Consider the following 21423-nt stretch of genomic DNA (forward strand, 5'->3'; position numbering starts at 1 on the left):
TACTCGGGAAGCTGAGGCAGGAGAATCTCTTGAACCTGGGAAGCGGAGGTTGCAGTGAGCCGAGTTCGCACCATTGCACTCCAGCCTGGGGGACAAGAGTGAACTTCGTCTCAAAAAAAAAAATAAATAAATAAAATAAATGGATATAATTCACATGTCACAAAATTCACCGTGTTAAAGGGTACAGTTTAGTGGTGTTTTTTCTGTATATTCACTGACTTGTGTAATTGTCACTTTAATTCCAGAACAATTTTTTTTTTTTTTTTTTTTTTTTTGAGACAGAGTCTCGCTCTGTCGCCCAGGCTAGAGTGCAGTGGCCGGATCTCGGCTCACTGCAAGCTCCGCCTCCTGGATTTACGCCATTATCCTGCCTCAGCTTCCCGAGTAGCTGGGACTACAGGCGCCCACCACCTTGCCCCGCTAGTTTTTTTGTGTTTTTTTTTTTTTTAGTAGAGACGGGGTTTCACCGTGTTAGCCAGGATGGTCTTGATCTCCTGACCTCGTGATCCGCCCATCTCGGCCTCCCAAAGTGTTGGGATTACAGGCTTGAGCCACCGCGCCTGGCCATAATTCCAGAACATTTTTATCACCCCAAAAAAGAATCCCTACATCCATTAATACTCCCTCCCCATTTCCTCCCTTCCCCCAAATCCCACCCCCGCACTGATCTGCTTTCTTTTATTAGTCAGGGTTCTCTAGAGAGACAGAAGTAATAGGAAATACCTATGAAGAGGAGTTTATTATAAAGTATTAACTCACATGATCACAGGGTCCCACAACAGGCTATCTGCAAACTGAGAAGCAAGGAAGCCAGTCCGAGTCCCAAAACTGAAGAACTTGGAGTCTGATGTTCGAGGCCAGGAAGCATCCAGCATGGGAGAAAGATGTAGGCTGGGAGGCCAGGCCAGTCTCTCCTTTTCACGCCTTTCTGTCTGATTTAGATTAGACTGTGCCCACCAGATTAAGGGCAGATCTGCCTTCCCCAGCCCACTGACTCACATGTTAATCTCTTTTGGCAACACCCCCACAGACACACCCAGGACCCAGGATCAATATTTTGTGTTCTTCGATCCAATCAAGTTGACACTCAGTATTAACCATCACAAGTCCACCCCTTGTCAATGTGAGATCATACATAATCTTCAAGTAAAGACAATAATAAGGTCATAATTACACCTAACATAATACAGCTATCCTTCATACAACCAAAAATGCACCAATCCCCAACCCAAATACTATTACATAAAGCTGATAATACTTAAATGCTGATATGAAGTCAATAAATCTGTTTTTTGAGACAGAGTCTCGCTCTGTTGCCCAGGCTGGAGTGCAGTGGCACGATCTCAGCTCACTGCAACCTCTGCCTCCTGGGTTCAAGCAATTCTCCTGCCTCAGCCTCCCGAGTAACTGGGACTACAGGCGTGCGCCACGACGCTGGCCAATTTTTTTTTGTATTTTTAGTAGAGATGGAGTTTCACCATGTTTGCCAGGCTGGTCTTGACCTCCTGACCTCAAGTGATCCACCTGCCTCGGCCTCCCAAAGTGCTGGGATTACAGGCGTGAGCCACTGTGCCTAGCCTGAAGTCAATAAATCTTATGTCACGTGATAAAGGAAAAGAAATTAAAATAAAGATATTTTCCTAGTACAGGTGTATACATGCACAAACATGCTTTTAGCAAAAGGAGGAGGAAATACTCATGACAGTTACAGTCCCCATTTCTGCAGCTGGTCACATGGTCGTAGCTGGTACTGATGACTACCTTCTACTACCCATTCTGTATTCCCTTTGCCTTCAGCAAGCTCCTTAGCTGATTGTGTTTTTTTGCCTGGTGGAGTGACTCAAACCTTCATTCCTGAAGGGTCTGGGTCATTCGTAGTCTGGCCTGGATTGGGCTGTTGTAGTGTTCCCTTAACCTTAATCACAGGGCATGGTAATACTAAGAGATGCCCTAATGGGTCTCCTGTATTCCATGCATACTCTTCCCTAGCTCCGTTGTGGAGTAGTAGACTGATTTTATCTTGATAGTCTGGGTCAGTCACCCCAGCCAACACTGTAACTCCCTTCTTATCCTGTTGACTTAAAGGTAGGAGGAGCCCAAAGCAGCCAGGTGGCAATCTGAACTTCCAGTTTAATGGAATCATTGTTGTGTCTCCTGGTGGCAGCGTTCCTCCCTCTGGAACTAAGACCCCTAGGCCAACAGAATGTAATGTTGCAGGAACAGGAAGCAAAAATTTTGCTAGTGGATCACTAGAGGTGATGGTAAGTCGTGCCACGTCTACTTCCACCCCTTGATTCCTGGACCCATGAATTCTGGCTATGGGAGAAACAGTACCATACATTGGATGCTGATTCAGAGCATACATGGCCTTCTGAAGAACTTTGCCCCAGCCCTGCAAAGTATTGTCACCTAGTTGGCGTTATAGTTGACTTCAAAAGGCCATTCCACCATTCCATTAATCCAGCTGCTTCAGGATGAAGGGGAACGTGGTAAGACCAGTGAATTCCATGAGCATGAGCCCACTGCCACACTTCTTTAGCTATAAAGTGAGTGCCTTAGTCAGAGGCAATGCTGTGTGGAATACCATGATGGTGGATAAGGCATTCCATGAGTCCACAGATGGTAGTCTTGGCAGAAGCATTGCGTGCAGGATAGGCAAACCCATATCTGGAGTAAGTGTCTATTGCAGTGAGAACAAACCTTTGGCCTTGCCATGATGGAAGAGGTACAATATAATCAACCTGCCACCAGGTAGCTGGCTGATCACCCCAAGGAATGGTAACATATCGAGGGCTCAGTGATGGTCTCTGCTGCTGGCAAATTGGGTATCCAGCAGTGGCCATAGCCAGGTCAGCCTTGGTGAGTGGAAGTCCATGTTGCTGAGTCCATCCATAACCTCCATCCCTGCCACCATGGCCACTTTGTTCATGGGCCCATTGGGCGATGATGGGTAGCTGGGAAAAGAGGCTGAGTGGTGTCCACAGAAAGGGTCATCCTATCCAGTTGATTCTTAAAATCCTCCTCTACTGAGGTCACCTGTTGGTGAGCACTCACATGGGATGCAAGTATCTTCACAGTTTTTGAGCACTCAGAGAGGTCCATCCACAAACCTCATCCCTGAATTTCTTTGTCACCAATTTTCCAATCATACTTCTTCCCATGAATTCAGCCCATGAATCAGTATATAATCACACATCTGGCCATTTTTCCGTCCATACAAAGTACACAACCAGGTGCACTGCTCCAAGTTCTGCCCACTGGGAAGGTTTCCCTTCACCGCTGTCCTTCAGGGGTGTTGTAGAAAGGGGCTGTAGTGGTGCCACTCTCTATTTTGGGGTGGTGTCTGCATATCATACAGAACCGTCTGTGAACCAGACCCTAGTCTTCTCTTCCTCTGACAACTGATCATAGGGAACTCTCCATGAGGCTATTACTGCAGGCTCGGGGAGAGAAGGCAGGGTGGCAGGAGTGGAGACCATTGGCATTTGAGTCACTTCTTCATGTAACTTACTTGTGCCTTCAGGACCTGCTTGAGCACGTATATACCACTTCCATTTGATGATAGAGTGCTGCTGTGCACACCCAGCTTTATGGATAGATGGGCCAGAAAGCACCCAGTTCATGATAGGTAGTTCAGATTGCATGGTGGCTTGATGAGCCATAGTCAAATATTCAGTTTCTACCAAAGCCCAGTAACGGGCCAAGAGCTGTATCTCAAAAGGAGAGTAGTTGTCTGCAGAAGATGGCAGGGCCTTGCTCCAAAATCCTAGAGGCCTCCGCTGTGATTCACCTATGGGGGCCTGCCAGAGGCTCCAAACAGCATCCCTATCTGCCACTGACACCTCAGGCACCATTGGATCATATGGCCCAAGTGGCAGGGCAGCTTGCACAGCAGCCTGGACCTGTTGCAGAGCCTTGTCCTGTTCTGGACCCCACTCAAAACTGGCAGCCTTTCGGGTCACTTGATAAATGGGTCAGAGTAACACACCCAAATGAGGAATGTGTTGCCTCCAAAATCCAGATAGGCCCACTAGGCGTTGTGCCTCTTTCCTGCTTGTAGGAGAGGCCAAATGCAGCAACTTATTCTTCACCTTGGAATATCTCGACAGGCCCCATACCGTTGGACCCCTAGAAATTTTACTGAGGTAGAAGGTCCCTGAATTTTAGTCTGATTTATTTCCCATCCTCTGGCACACAAATGTCTCACCAATAAGTCCAGTGTGTTTGCTACTTCTTGTTCACTGGATCCAATCAGCATAATATCATCAGTGCAGTGGACCAGTGTGATGTCTTGGGGAAGCGAAAAGCAATCAAGGTCTCTCCGAATAAGATTATGACACAAAGCTGGAGAGCTGATACACCCCTGAGGTAGGACAGTAAAGGTATATTGCTGCTGAAGGCAAATTGCTTCTGGTAGGCCTTGTGGACAGTAATGGAGAAAAAGGCATTTGCCAAGTCAATGGCTGCATACCAGGTACCAGGAGATGTGTTAGTTTGCTCAAGCAATGAAACCACATCTGGTACAGCAGCTGCAGTTGGAGTCACCACTTAGTTAAGCTGATGATAATCCACTGTCATTCTCCAAGATCCATCTGTCTTCTGCACAGGCCAAATGGGAGAGTTGAACAGGGATGTGATGGGAATCACCACCCATGTGTCTTTCAAGTCCTTGATGGTGGCACTAATCTCTGCAATCCCTGCAGGGATGTGACATTGTTTTTGATTTACTGTTTTTCTAGGTAGAGGCAACTCTAATGGCTTCCATTGAGCCTTTCCCACTATAATAGCCCTCACCCTACCAGTCAGGGAACCAATGTGGGGGTTCTGCCAGCTGCTAAGTATGTCTATGCCAATCATGCATTCTGGCACTGGGGAAATGACCACAGGATGAGTCTGGGGGCCCACTGTAAGTCGGACCTGAGCTAAAATTCCATTAATTACCATACCTCCATAAGCCCGTACTTTAACTGGAGGACCACAATGACGTTTTTGCTCCCTTGAAATCAACATCAGCTCAGAGCCAGTGTCCAGTAGTCCCCAAAATGTCTGATCATTTCCCTTTCCCCAATGCACAGTTACCCTGGTTAAAGTCCAGAGGTCTCATTGGGGAAGGATGGGAGAAAGATTCACCACATTAATTGTTGGTAATGTAGTGGGGTCCTTCCTCAAGGGAACCTGGCCTCCTCTTCATTCAAGGGGTTCTGGGTCTGTAAACTGGCTCAAGTCTGGAAATTGATTGAGGGGCTGTGATTCTGTTTTTATAATTCAAATTAGTCTTTTGTCCATTCAACCCAGAAGTTTTCTGCTTGTATAAATTCAGTAGGAAGGCAATAGGCTTCCTATCAACTTCACTTCTAGGAGCACCGTGATTAATTAATTAGCCAATGCCAGAGCTCACATGAGTCAGACTATTCTGATTGCCGCTTTGCCTCTGCTGTCCATTACGGTAGCTACACACACCTGGCCTTTGACAGTTGAGTGTCATCACTTGGCTTCTGCCACCTCAGGATCCAATTATTCCTATTGTATTTAAACTTTGTAGTTGCGTGACTGCAGTTCCCACCATTAGATCTGACATACAGGGAAGAACAATCACAGGGCTCTTCAAAGATGCAGGTGCTGCCCTCACAAATCTGTTTTGCAAGGCATTGGTCAAGGGTATATCTTCTGGACCCTCTCAGCTGGGATGAGTAGGTCTAAGGTGACTAATCCACTCCACCATCCCGATCTCCCTAAGCCTTTGGATCCCTTCCTCTACATTAAACCAAGGGAGGTCAGGCATTTCTAGCTCATTCATATGGGCCATCTTTTAATCCATATTTCAGCTAACCAAGCAAATAAAACTATTAGAACATTTTTAAACTCCCCAGCTGCAACATTAAAAGCAGAGTCCCTACTTAGTGGGCCCAAATCAATAAATTCAGCCTGATCCAACTCTGTGTTCCTTCCATCATTATCCCATACCCTTAATATCCATTCCCATGCCTGTTCTCCAGATTGCTGTTTATATGAATTAGAGAACTCAAATGGTTCTTTTCGAGTGTAGCACACCTCCTCATGAGTCACATTCTCAACCTCACCTCTAGGGGCCCGCTGGGACTTTAGTTATAGGTCTAGAAGTAAACAGGGGTTTTGGGGGTGGCTCCTGAGAAGAATCAACATTATCTTGCCTGGCAACTGTCTTGTGGGAGGCCATCACTGTTGCCTCCGGCAGCACAGATTTATCTCCTCAGACAAAGGTGGAAAGGCTGATGGCAGCATGGGAAGGGATGTTGCCGCCACAGGGGATGGGGAAGCTGTTCCTTCTGGCAAAAAAGGTTCATCAGAATTTACAAACTCAGTGTCCCCAGCTTCATCAGGGTCCTCCCACACGTCCCCATTCCAAGCTGCAGGGTCCCATTCTTTTCCAATCAATGCCCTCACTTTAACAGTAGACACCTGGCGAGGCTGTGCACGTGTCTTGCATTGCAGGTCAGCCACTCGCATGATAAGAACTTGTGTCTGTTTTTCCACAATTTCAGCTCTTTCTCTACAGGAGGTAAGAATTTCACTTGGGGCAATCTTAGCAGATTTGAGGCTCAGTATCTGCTTCTGAAGCTGAGAGACGGAATCCCTGAGTTCATCATTTTCTTTTGTCACTTTGCCCGCTGAACTTAGGAACAACCAACCAGCTTCATTATGTTCCTTGGTTCTCCACATATGGTCAAAGGTATTATGTATAGAGTCACTAAACTCCTTGCCTCTCATGAGCAGTGAATCAGGAGTGTCAAATGCATTTATTTTGCATAACTCTCTAAACAGTTTATGCCAAGGACTATCAGTGTTTTCCATACTATGTGAAGTAGAGTCCTTAGCATTTTGGAGTCTAATCATATTAAGCAGCTAACTCCAGAAACCCCAAAACCGACAAAAGAACTCCATCCTTAATATTCTGTTCCTCTAGAACCAGTCCTGGTACCAAAATCTGCATTAGGGTTCTCTTAGAGGGACAGAACTAATAGGCTAGATATACATATATATATATATATATATATATCTCCTACATATAGCTCAGATATATATCCTCTATATAGAAAGATCTATTCTCTGTATATATCCTGTATATATCTATATATAATTATATATATGTCTACATCATATATATATGTATATACATATAAAGGGGATGTTATTAAGTATTAACTCCCACGATCACAAGGTCCCACAACAGACTGTCTGCAAGCTGAGGAGCAAGGAGAGCCAGTCCGAGTCCCAAAACTGAAGAACTTGGAGTCTGATGTTCGAGGGCAGGAAGCATCCAGCACGGGAGAAAGATGTAGGCTGGGAGGCCAGGCCAGTCTCTCCTTTTCACGTCTTTCTGTCTGCTTAATATCCGTTTCAGCTGATTAGATGGTGCCCACCAGATTAAGGGTGGATCTGCCTTCCCCAGCCCACTAACTCAAATTTAATCTCTTTTGGCAACACCCTCACAGACACACCCAGGATCAGTACTTTGTATCCTTCGATCCAATCAAGCTGACACTCAGTATTAACCATCACAGTTACTATGTATGGATTTGTCTGTTCTGGACATTTCATGTCACTGGGATCATAGAATATGTGGTCATTTGTGTCTGGCTTATCTCATTATAATGTTTGGAGATTAATCCATGTTGTAGTGTGTATCAGTCATTCCTTTTCACGGCTGAATGCTATTGTCCTATGGGAATGGACCGCGTTTTGTTCATATCCTTTGATGGACATGTGGGTGGTTCTCCTTTGTGACTCTTGTGAATAATGCTGCTGTGTGGACAAGTTTTCAAGTCTCCTGAGTATTTTCCTTGTGTTTCGAGCTTTTAACCTCACTGCCCCAGGCATAGCATTTGTGATTTCCTGAGCACAGGGGTGGCACATCTCTTATGAATCAAAAGAATAGGATTGGTCATTTTGGCTTCACAGCTGTTGAAGCAAAATTAAAACTCACAATTTTCAAAGGTCATAGGATTTTTGTCCTGACCCTGGTGGGTGTGGGGCCCTGAAGGGCTCCAACAGAGGTGGTCAGCATGTCTGCTGAACCTTCAGGAAGACATGCATGGTCGCCGGCATCCTGGTGGTCCTTGTGGTGGCAGTTTGTGATTAGCTCAGCCTCATCCCCTGCTGCTGCTGCTGCTTTCTGAGCAGGAGCATGGGAGTCTTTCAGCCTCCCTGTGAAGTGGACACAGGGTTGATTCTGGGGTTCAGGCACTGAGCGGAGTCCCTGTAACCCAAGGGTGATAGCGCTCGGGAAGGTGTCCCCCCTTAGACATGAGCTGCTCTCTTGTCATTTTCCACTCTTTCACTTCCCAGCAACAACATAGCTTCAGACCAAAATCAAAACCTTCACCTCTTCATGATTTCTGGTTATATTTCAGAAACCCCTGCTATAGGGGGATCCCTCAATAAACTTAAATTTTCCAGATTTGGGGGACATTGTGTCTTCATCATAGCATTGTAGGATTTATAAAGTTTTGTGTTGAATATTTTTATTTATTTATTTATTTAAGAGACATTGTCCTGCTCTGTTACCCAAGCTAGAGTGCAGTGGTGTGACCTTGCCTCCCTGCAGCCTTCAATTCCTGGGCTCAAGTGATCCTCCTGCCTCTGCCTCCTGAGTAGGTGGGACTACAGGCACCCGTCACCCATGCCCAGCTAATTTCTGTATTTTTTGTAGAGACGGGATTTCACCATGTTGGCTAGGCTGGTCTCAAACCCCTGACCTCAAGTGATCCACCCACCTTGGCCTCCCAAAGTGCTGGAATTACAGGTGTGAGCCACCACACCCGACCTCCCTCTACCTTTTTTTTTTTCTTTCAGTATGTCTAAATATTTTGGAATTGTAATTTAAACCATAAGGGCAAAAGCTGAAAATTAATGCTTAGGTTTGCTAGTAAGTGCACCCTTCCCTGTTTCCCCCAAATAAAATCAGTTTATTGTTTAATTGCACCCCAAAGCGAGTTCTCTCAGTATGAAGCAACTACTACATACACACAAAATGGTTGTTAATGTAATAACTTCCCTGGCTCATCCAACGTGCAATGCACACGACTTCAAAGACTACAATTTAGGGCAAGTGTATATGAAATGAGAAAGCAACTCTCCAAGTTTCAAAACCTGCTGTTAAATTATTTCTAGGACACTCAGGTCATATTTACTTCTCAGTAGGATGTTGCACTGTCATGTGATTATCAGTCTACCTCACAGTGTACATTACCAGATGCCAATTGGAGGGACTAGAGATAAAACTTAAGTAGTATTATTTCTTAATGGGCTGAATAAGGTAATTACAAATAAGTTTGCTTTACATCCTGTTGAAGACCTCTTTACAGCCTCAGCACCTAACAATATCTAGCAGGCTCCAAGAATGCTTGTCAGGTGAAATGATGATGTAACATTTGAAAATGGAGCCAGTTGCTTCAGGTTAAGTCATTCAGAACCAAATATCTGAAGAATGACCAAAATCAAATCTTTATTTTTATAACTGTATAAATGTGATCCAAATGTGTTCACCACCAGTTTTTCAAAAAGAAACATGCTATAAATAAGCAAACTGCATCTGCTCACTAATGTGTGTATGGACTCCCTAGATGTCTCATTGGGCTTAATTACAGAGCACTCACAGTAATAGATTTTTAGTGTATAGTGTAGCTTGATGTTAAGCCATTTTAGCTTTTGCACATACATGTTGTGCTTCTGGCTGATAATGGAGAAGAATTTGCAGCATTACACTGTTAAGCTAGGTTGCATCCATCCCATTAAATGGCATCAATATCAATGTCATCATCCTTGTTTTTGGACTTTACAGTTTCAACTTTAGGTACACTGACAGTCTTCTAATATACCACCTCAATGCTCTCATCTTCATCTTCTTTACCACCAGAAGATTCTTCCTCTGCCTCCTTCATTTTATAAATGGTTCTGCTTTGACACAAATCTCTTTGGCTAGTTGTTTTGAGACATATTTCTTAAAGGCCTTTTTCCAACCAGCTGATGATGACCTCTTCTTCTAAAAAATCTACATCATACGTCTCCTTCAAGATATGTGGAATCTTGGAGATGAGGTGAGCTTGGTGCATTGCTACCCCACACGTCAAACCACGAAGAAGGTACCATTGAGCTTTGTTGTTGTTGTGACAAAATCATAGGAAATGGTGCCTGTATTTCTTATGTGTTCTCTAATCTCCTCTTTAAAAAGAACTCCAGTCAGAACAAGAGGGCCCATGGCTTTTACATCCAGTCCTTCTGCTTCAGCAACAGTTTCTTTGTCACATAAATCAATGATACCCTCTTCTTTATTTTTCTTCACAAAATCAAACAGGATGTTGGCCCACTCTTCAACTGTTCTTTCCAAATCATCACGGAGTATCAGAACTTTTGCATAATCACTGATTTCATCCATTCTGAGACTTTGAGCTTCCTCACTTGTATCTTCCCCCCAATCATCCTCCTCTTCTTCCACTGTATATGGAGGACGGCTAATTTCTTTGGTGGTGGTGGTAATGTTGTCTCACTGCTGGATACGGAGCCATTTTCCTTGTCTTTGCCCTTTCTATTTTTCTTTTCCTTTTCTTTCTTTCCTGTACCACTGTCACTATTCTCAGGTGGGTTTTTGAGAATGAATGTGCAGAGTTTATGGTGTGTGTCAAGCATGCCTTGATAGCCACAGGCTTTATAAGAATTACCTAGTGTTTGCTGCTTTGGCTTGACATGCATATCTGTTTCAGGACTCTCACATTCAGGACAGACAACAATTTTTTAATGAATCCATCCAACATGTCTTGCACCTTATTGGCCTCATGAGATTCATTCACAATGTAACAATGTATCCCACCAAAATATTTGGTAGGATACCTTGGAGGCCGATTAATCGCCTTTGCGGTGTCAATCATGTTGACTATAACTGTCTTGATTCCATTTTCTTTGCCCTTATCCTTGGCAGTCATACAGGGCATCTTGTGATAGAACTGGTCTGACACGCTGTGGTTGACATTGACAGACATTTTGGCTTTATTAGTGGCTTTATCAATAAGATGGAGATATCTTTGATTGCAGCTTTTTGGTATCTTCTGTCTGGAGAAGAAGGGATGACATAAACGACTGCAAAAGTTCTCGGTCTCTGATGTGAAAACATTTTCGCTACCAAGGCTGTAAGCTGTCTTGCTTGTATGCTATGTTTCCCCAATACAGGTACCAATGGCTGCACAACAGCTCTTCTGGTGAAGGCCTCCCTGTTCTCCCAGGCTTGAAAAGCGCTGTCCTTCATGCTTCCCTGTCACCTTGCGCCTAGCAGGCATCACATCAAGTCCACCCTGCCAGTTTATCTTTTTTTTGAGATGGAGTCTCACTCTGTTGCCCAGGCTGGAGTGCAGTGGTGCGATCTCAGCTCACTGAAACCTCTGTCTCCTGGGTTCAAGTGATTCTCCTGCCTCAGCCTCCCGAGTAGCTGGGACTACAGGCACCTGTCACCACACCCAGCTAATTTTTTTTTTTTTTTTTTTTGAGACGGAGTCTCGCTCTGTCGCCCAGGCTGGAGTGCAGTGGCCAGATCTCAGCTCACTGCAAGCTCCGCCTCCCGGGTTCCCGCCATTCTCCTGCCTCAGCCTCCCGAGTAGCTGGGACCACAGGCGCCGCCACCTCGCCCGGCTAATTTTTTGTGTTTTTAGTAGAGACGGGGTTTCGCCGTGTTAGCCAGGATGGTCTCGATCTCCTGACCTTGTGATCCGCCCATCTCGGCCTCCCAAAGTGCTGGGATTACAGGCTTGAGCCACCGCGCCCGGCCCCAGCTAATTTTTTTTTTTTTTTTTTTTTTTTTGGTAGAGACGGAGTTTCACTATGTTGTCCAGGCTGGTCTTGAACTCCTGACCTAAAGTGATCTGCCTGCCTAGGCCTCCCGAAGTGCTGGGATTACAAGCATGAGCCACCGCACCTGGCTCCCTCCACCTTTTTAACTTTTTTTTCTTTTTCAGATTATGTTTTTCAAGCTTCAAGATTTATTTTATTGCAGTATTTTTTTGAAAATATGAAGAGTTATCCAGTAGAATCTCATCACACATGGACTGAAGCTGACACCATCCTATGGCCCACAGAGTCTTCTGTAACTGGGTCTTCAACACGTGGCCTTCCCTCCATCCTTTCCCACCCTCTTTGCTCCAGCCACACCCAGCTTCCAGCTTCTAGAAGCAGCCTGCATTCCTCCCCTACCCTTTTTAAAATAGACAGAGTCTTGCTCTGTCACCCAGGCTGGAGTGCAGTGGTGCAATCACAGTTTACTGCAGTCTCGAATTCCTGGGCTTAAGCAATCATCCCACCTCAGCCCTCCCAAGTAGCTGGGACTACAGATGCACCACCGTGCCCTGCTAATTCTAAAGTTTTTTTTAGAGATGAGTTCTCACCATGTTGCCCAGGCTGGTCTCAAACTCCTGGGCTCAAGTGATCCTCCTGCCTTGGTCTCCCAAATTGCTAGGATTTACTTGTGTGTGCCACTGTACCCGGCCTTCCTTTTTCTTTTGAAAAAATCCTTAGGTTTTAATAAAATTCCATGTCCTCCATTCTCTGAAATCTGTATGAAGTACCAGAAGTCTCAATTTGACAATAGACATGGTCAGGATATTTCTAATGTTTAGATGATCCTCTGCAAACTAGAGGCCCGCAGACTTCTGTAAAGGGCCAGAGAGTAAATATTTTTGGCTCTGTGGGCCAAATTACTCCTCTGTACTGTACAGCATGATCGCTGCTGTAGACAGTGTGTAAATGAAAGGATTGTGTGCCAATAAATCTTTATTTACAAAAGCAGGCAATGGGCAGTAATTGGTATACTGGCTGGGGCTTGCTGCCCTTAGTAAGCAGTGGTTTTCAAAGTGTGGTTCCCAGACCAGCAGCATCAGTATCCTCTGGGAACTTGGCAGGGTTGAAAATTCTTGGACCCCACTCTAGACCTACTGAACCCCAAACCAGAAGTTAGTCAGGAATCATCTGGGTGATGCTGATGCTGGCTCCACACAGCAGAGCAGTTCTCTGTACAACTGCTCTACAGAGATGTGGCCTGTCTGCCATTTGCATTCTAATTAGCATGTGCAAAACCTCCAAATCACAGTTGCTGGGACCCAGGGACCTGAATTTTAACAACTGGCTCAGATGGTTTTATACACACTGAAATCAGAACCAGTTTCTAAAGCAGCACTTCTCTGAACCAGTAGAGGACATGGGGGAGGCATCAGGGAAGTTTTTCAAACTACAGCCTGGGCTTGCGTGGGGTGCTTTGCAAGAAGGAGGGGGTAATGTGGAAAGTGGGAGTGGGTGTGGCTTTTTGTTAGCTTATTGTGAACTCTGCCCATGATAACTGGTCTGGGAAGGTGGGTTTATTTCTTTTCTCCTACATGTAATGTGTGTTTTGAAACCCAGGAATTTCTGAAATTTTAAAGCCTGTTGGTTGTAATAAATATTGCACCCCATCACATTTGCTACCACATTTGCTAACTTGTATTTAGTATTTGAAGTGAAAACGGGTGGAGAAATACTGTATGATCCATTGGTATCAAATATCTTGAATATGCAAAAGCTTCAAATGCTTGAATATACAAAGACAGCAGATTGGTAGTTACCAGGGACGGAGTGCAGAGGGGAGGGTCTGGCAGCGGGCATGGGGTTTCTGTTGGGGTAATGAAAATGTTCTGGACTTAGAGAGTGGTGGTTGCACAACTCTGTGAATATACCAAAAACTCCTTGATTGTATACTTTAAAAAGGTGAATTTTATTGTATGTAAGTTATACTCAAGAAAGCAGTTACTTAAAAAAAGGAAATGGGTCAAGGTGTGTGTTCAGCCTTATTCTTGAATTGTAGAGACATCACTGAGAGGAGGCTGACCCTGAAGGCCCCTGTTAGAGCCTATCCTGGGGCAGTTCTTCAGTGGACCTGAATTCGTGTCATAGGGATCATCACTAAGCTGTGATTTTTCCTGGATCTGACCCAGGGGCAGACAGGCCTGGGAAAGAGTGTGTGTTGTTTATGGAGCCTCACTCCTGAGTGAGTGATCTCCGATTGAGGGAGAAACTCACACGGTGTTCCTCCAGGGCATGTAGCTGGAAGGCCCTCTGGGCTGGGGAGCTGGTGGCAGCCTGCAGGTTAGGGGAAGGGGGGAGGAGGCTGCAGTGGGTGAGGTAGGCAGGAGCCAGGGCCTTGCTCCAGGGCAGTGGGAGCCATGGAAGACTTTTAAGCAGGGTGTGGTGACAGAGACCACTTGTAGTAGAAGGGCAAATGGGTACAGGAGTTACATGGAGGAGTTAGGAAGCCTTGTGCTACCAACAGTGATAGAGAAAAGTCAAGGGATGAGAGTGGTACCACCAAGGCACAGTATGCGCATCTGGTGCAGGGATGGAGGATCCTGGTGCCTGAACGCATGTGTGCATCTGTGCATGACTACTTGCCTCTCCCTCCCTCCATCCCATCTGCCTGGGGGAGGCCAGGGCTGAGCAGGGATCAGTCCCCAGAGTCCTGGCTCCTGGATCCGTGCTCAGTGCCAGGCAGGTGGCAGCTTCAGAAAGCTCTGTGGAGGGAATGGCCGAATCTGGTGCAGACCGGCTCCTCTCTGCCCAGGTGCGGCTGGGGCTGCTTCAACATGCTTGCTCAGGGCCAGGAGGAGGAGGGGGTGTGCTCAGTGCCTCTGGGCAGGAGTGGGCCTCCCTGGGGCTCTGTCCCTTCTCTAAGGACTCCCAGCAAACACTGGCAGCAGGGGTCTTCAATGCCCTGTCCTAACTGCTTGTGCAGGAAATGAAGCAATTTGTTGGAAAAACTCAATTTTGAGAATATGAATTCTTCTTCTTCTTCTTTATATTTTTAGAGACAGGATCTCTCTCTGTTGCCCAGACTGGAGTGCAGTGGCATGATCATTGCTCACTGCAGCCTTAAACTCCCAGGCTCAAGCTATCCTCCTGACTCAGCCTCTCAAGTAGCTGGGACTACAGGCTTGTGCCACCACGCCTGGCTAATTTTTCTAATTTTTAGTAGAGACAAGGTCTTGCTATGTTGCCCAGGCTGGTGTGGAACTCCTGGCCTCAAGTGATCTTCTTGTCTCTGCCAATTTCATGTTATTCTTAAACATAAGATTGTATTTGAATTGTCACCATAAATAATAAGGTCTTATTTTTGTAGTTATGTCTTCACTGCATGTAAAATTGCATAGCGTGCTAGGAAAAGAGAATCAGGTAGTAGTTAATTCTCCTAGGAAGAGGCAGGATCTATACAAAGTCATTTTTGTTTTTTGTTTTGTTTTGTTTTTGGTAATAATCATGGAATTATGCTCCAGATTTACATGGAGAAACAACATTTTTTTCTTTTCTTTTTTTTTTTTTTTTTTTGAGATAGGGTCTTGCTCGTTTGCCTAGGCCGGAATGCAGTGGCGCAATCACAGCTCACTGCAACCTCCACCTCCCAAACTCAAGTGATCCTCCCACCTCAGCTTGCTGAGTAGCTGGGACTATAGGCATGTACTACCACACCCGGCTAATTTTAAAATTTTTGGTAGAGATGAGGTTTTGCCATATTGCCCAGGCTGGTCTCCTGGGCTCAAAGTATCCTCCTGCCTTGGCCTTCCAAAGTGCTGGGATTACAGACGTGAGCCACTGCAGCAGCCCAAGAAATAACATTTGGGTATTAAGTGAATGAGGCTCCTTTACATTCTAGGTTTTTCCTCAAATCTTTTTAATTTAAACAACAGCTTAATAATTAAGGTCGGCCGGGTGCTGTGGCTCACGCCTGTAATCCTAGCACTTTGGGAGAGGCCAAGGCAGGTGGATCACCTGAGGTCAGGAGTTCGAGATCAGCCTGGCCAACATGGAGAAACCCAGTCTCTACTAAAAAAAAAAAAAAAAAAAAAAAAAAAACTGGGCGTGGTGGCACTTGCCTATGATCCCAGCTGCTCAGGAGGCTGAGGCAGGAGAAACTCTTGAACCTGGGAGGCGGAGGTTGCAGTGAGCCAAGATCGCACCATTGCACTCCAGCCTGGGAAACAAGAGCTGGAACTCCATCTCAAAAATAAATAAATAAATAAAATAAAAGGTCATGGATTTCTAGTAAGAGAAGAGAGTATGTAAGTTGGAATGCATAAACCTAGAAATCTCCCATTCCATAGATTTTGCCCCTCTCTTCCTCCCCTCCCCACAAAGAAGTAAGTCATTTGGACCAAAGCAATTGCATAAACCTTTCTTAGCTGGTTTCCGGAGCTCCCTGGGAATAATGAGGGTGGAAAGCTGGAGGGGCGCTCTGGGTATTGGAATGCAAGCCAGTGGATCTGTAGCCCGCTGTGCTTCTGGGAGCCTGACACGACACACGACACACAACCAGCACACAACCGTTGTGCCTTTTTGAACTGTGCAGGGTCTTAGCTGGGCTGGGCAGTTTCACACGGCTGTTTTCCCCATCGGGATGTTCACTTATGGTTGAGTGCTTGACAAGGGTGGGGAGAGAGGAATGTTCCCAGCCATCTACTGCAGGACACTTGGGACCCCCATCTTGAGATAGTCTCAGGATTGTGGAGGGGGTGGCAGGGGTGCTGGGTTTGCTTTCATGAAAGAGAGAAGCAGTTTCCCTTCTACTTATCTTGTTTTCAGATGTAGTGGAGTAAGCCAGGAAATATTTCTCCGGATGAAAGGTCACTCTTCTTACATTGGAAGCTTTGGAAAAATCTCCCTAAATATCAAAACACAAAGGTTATGGAATAATATGTGCTTGGAATAGCTTAAGTGGTTAAAAAATTCTCTTTGCAGCTCAATATTAAAGGAAAAATAATAGACTGTTCTTGTACAAAAATGAAAGGGATCACGAAGAACGTGTTTCCAGCCAGCTTCCTGCACTGGGGTTATTGGCCCAGGACTGTCTCCATAGTAGAGACCCTGTTTACTGTGTTGCTTAGTCCTTAGTCAAGAAAGCGATATTTGAACCGGTAATCCCATGACAGCATGACATTTTAACTTGTGAGACTTTTTGGGTTCTCACAACGTGGTGGGAGTCTGTTTTGGTATTTTGTTCCTATAAATTCAGTTGGGGCTGACAAAATTAATGAACTGGCATTTTAGAGAAAGTGACATTGTAACTTCCCCTCCTCTTCCCATGTTTACATCCACACTGATAAAGATGCAACCTTGTCTGTAGCTCATTCTCCAGGAACTTGAGTGTCAAGGACAGTCTGCACCGCCCTTGGGAAATGGGCATTCCCTGACATTGAGTTGTTAATTGGACTCTGAGTGCTCGAGCTGCATTTATGGTTCCATATGTGGGTGTGTGTTTGTGTTTCAGTGAGGAAGATAGTAGCTGCTTCCCTCCCACAGCCTTGTGGACCCTGGCTGCACATTTCAGTTGCCTGTTTGAGGCTGTATGACCCTTTCTTAGCCAGTTTCTGGAGCTCCCTGGGAAGAACAAGGGTGGAAAGCTAGAGGGGTGTCCTGGGTATTGGAATGCAAGCCAGTGGATCTGTAGCCTGCTGTGCTTCTGGACACTCAACACGACACACAACTGTGTGTGTTCCAACGGAACCTCTGGGTGTGTCTGAAGCCCTCTGGGTGACTCCACCTGTGGCCACAGTTGGGAGCAAGCCTGCCTGGGCCTCAGCCTCCTGCAACTGTGATAGCCCCCACCCAGGGTGGGTGCATGTGCCTCTCACGGTAGCAACTCCATGGCTTGCCTGAGGTGGGCCAGGTTCTTCAGGGGCTAATGTCTCACCTCCCTGCCCAGTTCTGGTTCTCAGTGACTGTGATAGGCCATCATGACCTTTGTCAAATTCACCGGGTACCTTTCTTCCCCTTACCTTGTTTTTGCACATTGGAATTTGCAAGCCAGTCTGTGGTCATCCGAAGTTGTGCTCTTCATGCATAACCCCACCTCCATGCCTCACTGCTGGGCTCGGATGATGCAGGTGGGAGACTTCTGAATATTAGAAGTTTATTGGGACATCTAAATTGTATTCTAAATAACATTTTTTTTTTGTTTGTTTGTTTTGGACAGGTATCATTTTTCTTTTTTTTTTTTTTTTTTAAATCTCTATTTCTAAGAATAACTTTATCTTCAGCTCTTATCCATCATTTAAAAACAATAACAAAAGAGGCTGGGTGTGGTGGCTCACGCCTGTAATCCCAGCGTTTTGGGAGGCTGAGGTGAGAGGATTGCTTGACCTCAGGGGTTCAAGAGCAGTCTGGGCAATATGGCGAGACCCTATCTCTACAAAAAATACAGAAGATGTAGTTGGGTATGGTGGTGCACGCCTGTAGTCCTAGGTACTCGGGAAGCTGAGGTGGGAGGATCACTTGAGCCTGGGGAAGTCAAGGCTGCAGTGAGCCGTGATTGTGCCTCTGCACTCCGTCCAGGGCGACAGAGAGATACCCTGTCTAAATAAAAAAGAAAAATAAAAACAGCAAAAGAAAATATTACTATGTACATTCTTATCTTTCAAAGAATGAACAAGATTTGGGAAAATGCACCGAGGCTCAAATGCTTTTGAAAGGTGGACAGTGGTAGAGAATGTTGAGTCTTTGGGCCTCTGGTCGGCTTTTAAGACCAGGGTGAAAACAGACCCCTGGAAATGTTACTGTGTGTTCAGTTAAATAAAAGAAGGGGGATGACGCCATTCCTCCAGTGCAATGGTGAAACCTTGGCTGTGCATTCAGATCACCTGGGGGAGCCGCGAAGCGCTGTTGACGGCCAGGCTGCACCCCAGGCCAGTTAGTCAGGAGACTGAGGGCAGGGGCAGGTATCGGTGATTCTAAAGAACACCAGGAGAGTCCAGTGTAGCCCGGATGGAGGGTTATGGTCTTACATGTTAGCCTTGACATTTTTCTTTTTCTTTTCTTTTTTGTTTTTTGTTTTGTTTTGTTTTGTTTTTCTTATTGTCTCACTAAGGCTGCAGTGCAGTGATATGATCTGGGCTCACTGCAGCCTCAACCACCCAAGTTCAAGTGATCTTCCCATCTCAGCTTCCCAGAGTGCTGGGATTACAGGCATGAGCCACCACGCCCAGCTAGCCTTGAGTCTTGTTGGCAGGTTAACAGACAGGCACCAAGCATTGTCTGCAAAGTTCACGGTGAACATTGAGTCCCCCTGGCCCGGAGCTTGCCTGAGTTTCATGAATGGGTGTGTTTTCTGAGCTGGAGGGGGTCACATTGGTTCTCTTTGGTTTGGGGCAAGGGAGCAAGTCAACCTTTGGTCAGGCTCTGGTGGTCAAGGTGTCACAGGAAGGGAAAAGGTGTAGTCTGTGTTGAGGCTGGGGCCGAGGGATTTTCAAGCAGAAGGAACTCCACAGAGTATGGAATGCACTCTTCTGCCTTGGGGAGCAGGGAGACCAATAGACCCAAGCAGTTCTGGGAAAGTAAATGGTGCTGCTATGTGGGGAGGTGGAGCAAGGAGGAGGGAGGAGGCCTTCCTCCACTGAGAGAATAGGGTCCTTCCGGGTCGGGGTGGTTGAGCTGCATTGTGTGGGATACTAGCTAGGGACCTAGCAGGTGCCAGGCTAAATGCTTTCTGGCAGGGCTTCTCTAAGAGTGTTCTTCCCATCAACAGCATCATCTTCCTCTGTGAGCTTGTCCAAAATGCAGAGGCTCAGGCCCTGCCCCAAGTCCTGCCCTTTAAGGGCTATATTAGTCCGATTTCACACTGCTATAAAGAATTACCTAAGACTGGGTAATTTATAAAGAGGCTTAATTGACTCACAGTTTCACATGGCTAGGAAGGCATCAGGAAACTTATGATCATGGTGGAAGAGGAAGAGGCACATCTTACATGGCGGCAGGCGAGAGAGAGTAGGCAAGAGCAGGGAAAACTGCTTTATAAAACCATCAGATCTTGTGAGAACTCACTATCACAAGAACCGCATGGAGGGGAATGCCCCCATTATCCAATCACCTTCTACCTGGTCCCTCCCTTGACACATGGGGATTATGAGAATTACGATTCAAGATGAGATCTGGGCGGCGACACAGAACCAAACCATATCAAGGGCCATCTGGAGGTTTCTGATTATAGGCTGGTGCTTGGGAACCTCAGCCTGATAGACTTTCTCTTATCCATTTCTCATATGTGTTCCAGGGAAGAAGTTGTTGTTGTTGTTCTTATTATTATTATTGTTGCTTTAGTGACAGAGTATTGCTCTGTCAGAGTAAGCCTCACCCAGGCTGGAGAGCAGTGGCATGATGTTAACTCACTGCAACCTCCAACTGTGCCATCTGAGCCTCCCGGGTAGCTGGGACTATAGGTGCATGCTACCATGCCCAGTTAATGTTATTTTTTTTTGTAGAGATGGGGTCTCGCTATGTTGCCCAGGCTGGTCTTGAACTCCTGGGCTCAAGTGATCCTCCAGCCTTGCCTCCCAAAGTGCTGGGATCACAGGTGTGAGCCACTATGCCCAGCTTGCCTGTCTATGTCTATATCTGTCTATCTGTCTCTTCATCCATACGTACAGTTTTACAAGTGGCAAAGCAACGGTTATTTCTATTTTGAACAGGCAAATGACACCTCAGCAGGGTGTAGCATAAGGACCATAGCACTATCTATGAGTTAGTAAACCAGACACTAATCCTTTGTGTTGATTGACTTTGAATTTAAAACCTTTGAGCACAGTTTTCACATATCTAAAGTTGGGAAGGTGATGCTTCCTGGGGTTGTTTTTTGTTTTTGTGTTTTAAACAGATTCTCTCTCCGTCGCCCAGGCTGGACTGTAGTGGCTCAATCTCGGCTCACTGCAACCTTCACCTCCCAGGTTCAAGTGATTCTCCTGCCACAGCCTCCTGAGTAGCTGGGACTACAGGCATGTGCCACCACACCCGGCTAACTTTTGTGTTTTTAGTAGAGGCGGGGTTTCACCATGTTAGCCAGGCTAGTCTCAAACTCCTGACCTCAGGTGATCTACCCACCTCAGCCTCACAAAGTGCTGAGATTACAGGCATGAGCCACCGCGCCTGGCCCCTAGGGCTGAGCAGCTGTCGCCACAGTCTACAAATGCTAGCTGTTAATAGCAGCACTGGTCAGAGACTCCACTTTTCCAGTGCCCTTGCAGTAGGTGTGATTGCTTTGTTGGTTAAGAACTGACCCCAGAGGTTTGTGGTGACAAGGACCAGAGCCATCCTTTGGAGGTGGAGTTCCAGTGATGCCCAATCATGATGGGGGCTGCTGTTGATCTGTACACTCTTTGATTCCTTTTCAGCCCTTAGGGTGGCAGGGACACATTGAGATTCTAGGGCCAAGAGACTGGGAGCCAGTCCTAGTACAAGGCATTTTTTAAAATATATGAAAACAAGGATGGTGAATCTGGAAGTTGATAAATTGCAGTTGGCTGAAGGTGACTCACAAGCGAAGGTATTTCTAAGCCAGAAGAAAATATGATTCAGATTGGAAACAGAACACACACCTGCTGGTTGCGGCAGAGTGAT

At 45.9% G+C, this 21423-nt stretch overlaps 2 protein-coding genes and 1 pseudogene across 3 annotated transcripts in view; 2 read left to right on the forward strand and 1 right to left on the reverse strand.

The window, feature by feature from the left end:
• The window catches only part of CLCN4 (chloride voltage-gated channel 4), a 508359-nt gene that overhangs the window by 77651 nt on the left and 409285 nt on the right, over positions 1–21423 (forward strand). The gene's annotated exons all lie outside the window — the stretch shown is intronic.
• The window catches only part of SHROOM2 (shroom family member 2), a 163603-nt gene that overhangs the window by 21726 nt on the left and 120454 nt on the right, over positions 1–21423 (forward strand). The gene's annotated exons all lie outside the window — the stretch shown is intronic.
• LOC126946382 (eukaryotic translation initiation factor 5-like) lies at positions 8836–11219 on the reverse strand (annotated as a pseudogene). Its single transcript, XR_007722649.1, has one exon. The product of XR_007722649.1 is annotated as a eukaryotic translation initiation factor 5-like (transcript).

The sequence above is a fragment of the Macaca thibetana genome, chromosome X, assembly GCF_024542745.1.
Source record: "Macaca thibetana thibetana isolate TM-01 chromosome X, ASM2454274v1, whole genome shotgun sequence".
NCBI lineage: Eukaryota > Metazoa > Chordata > Mammalia > Primates > Cercopithecidae > Macaca > Macaca thibetana.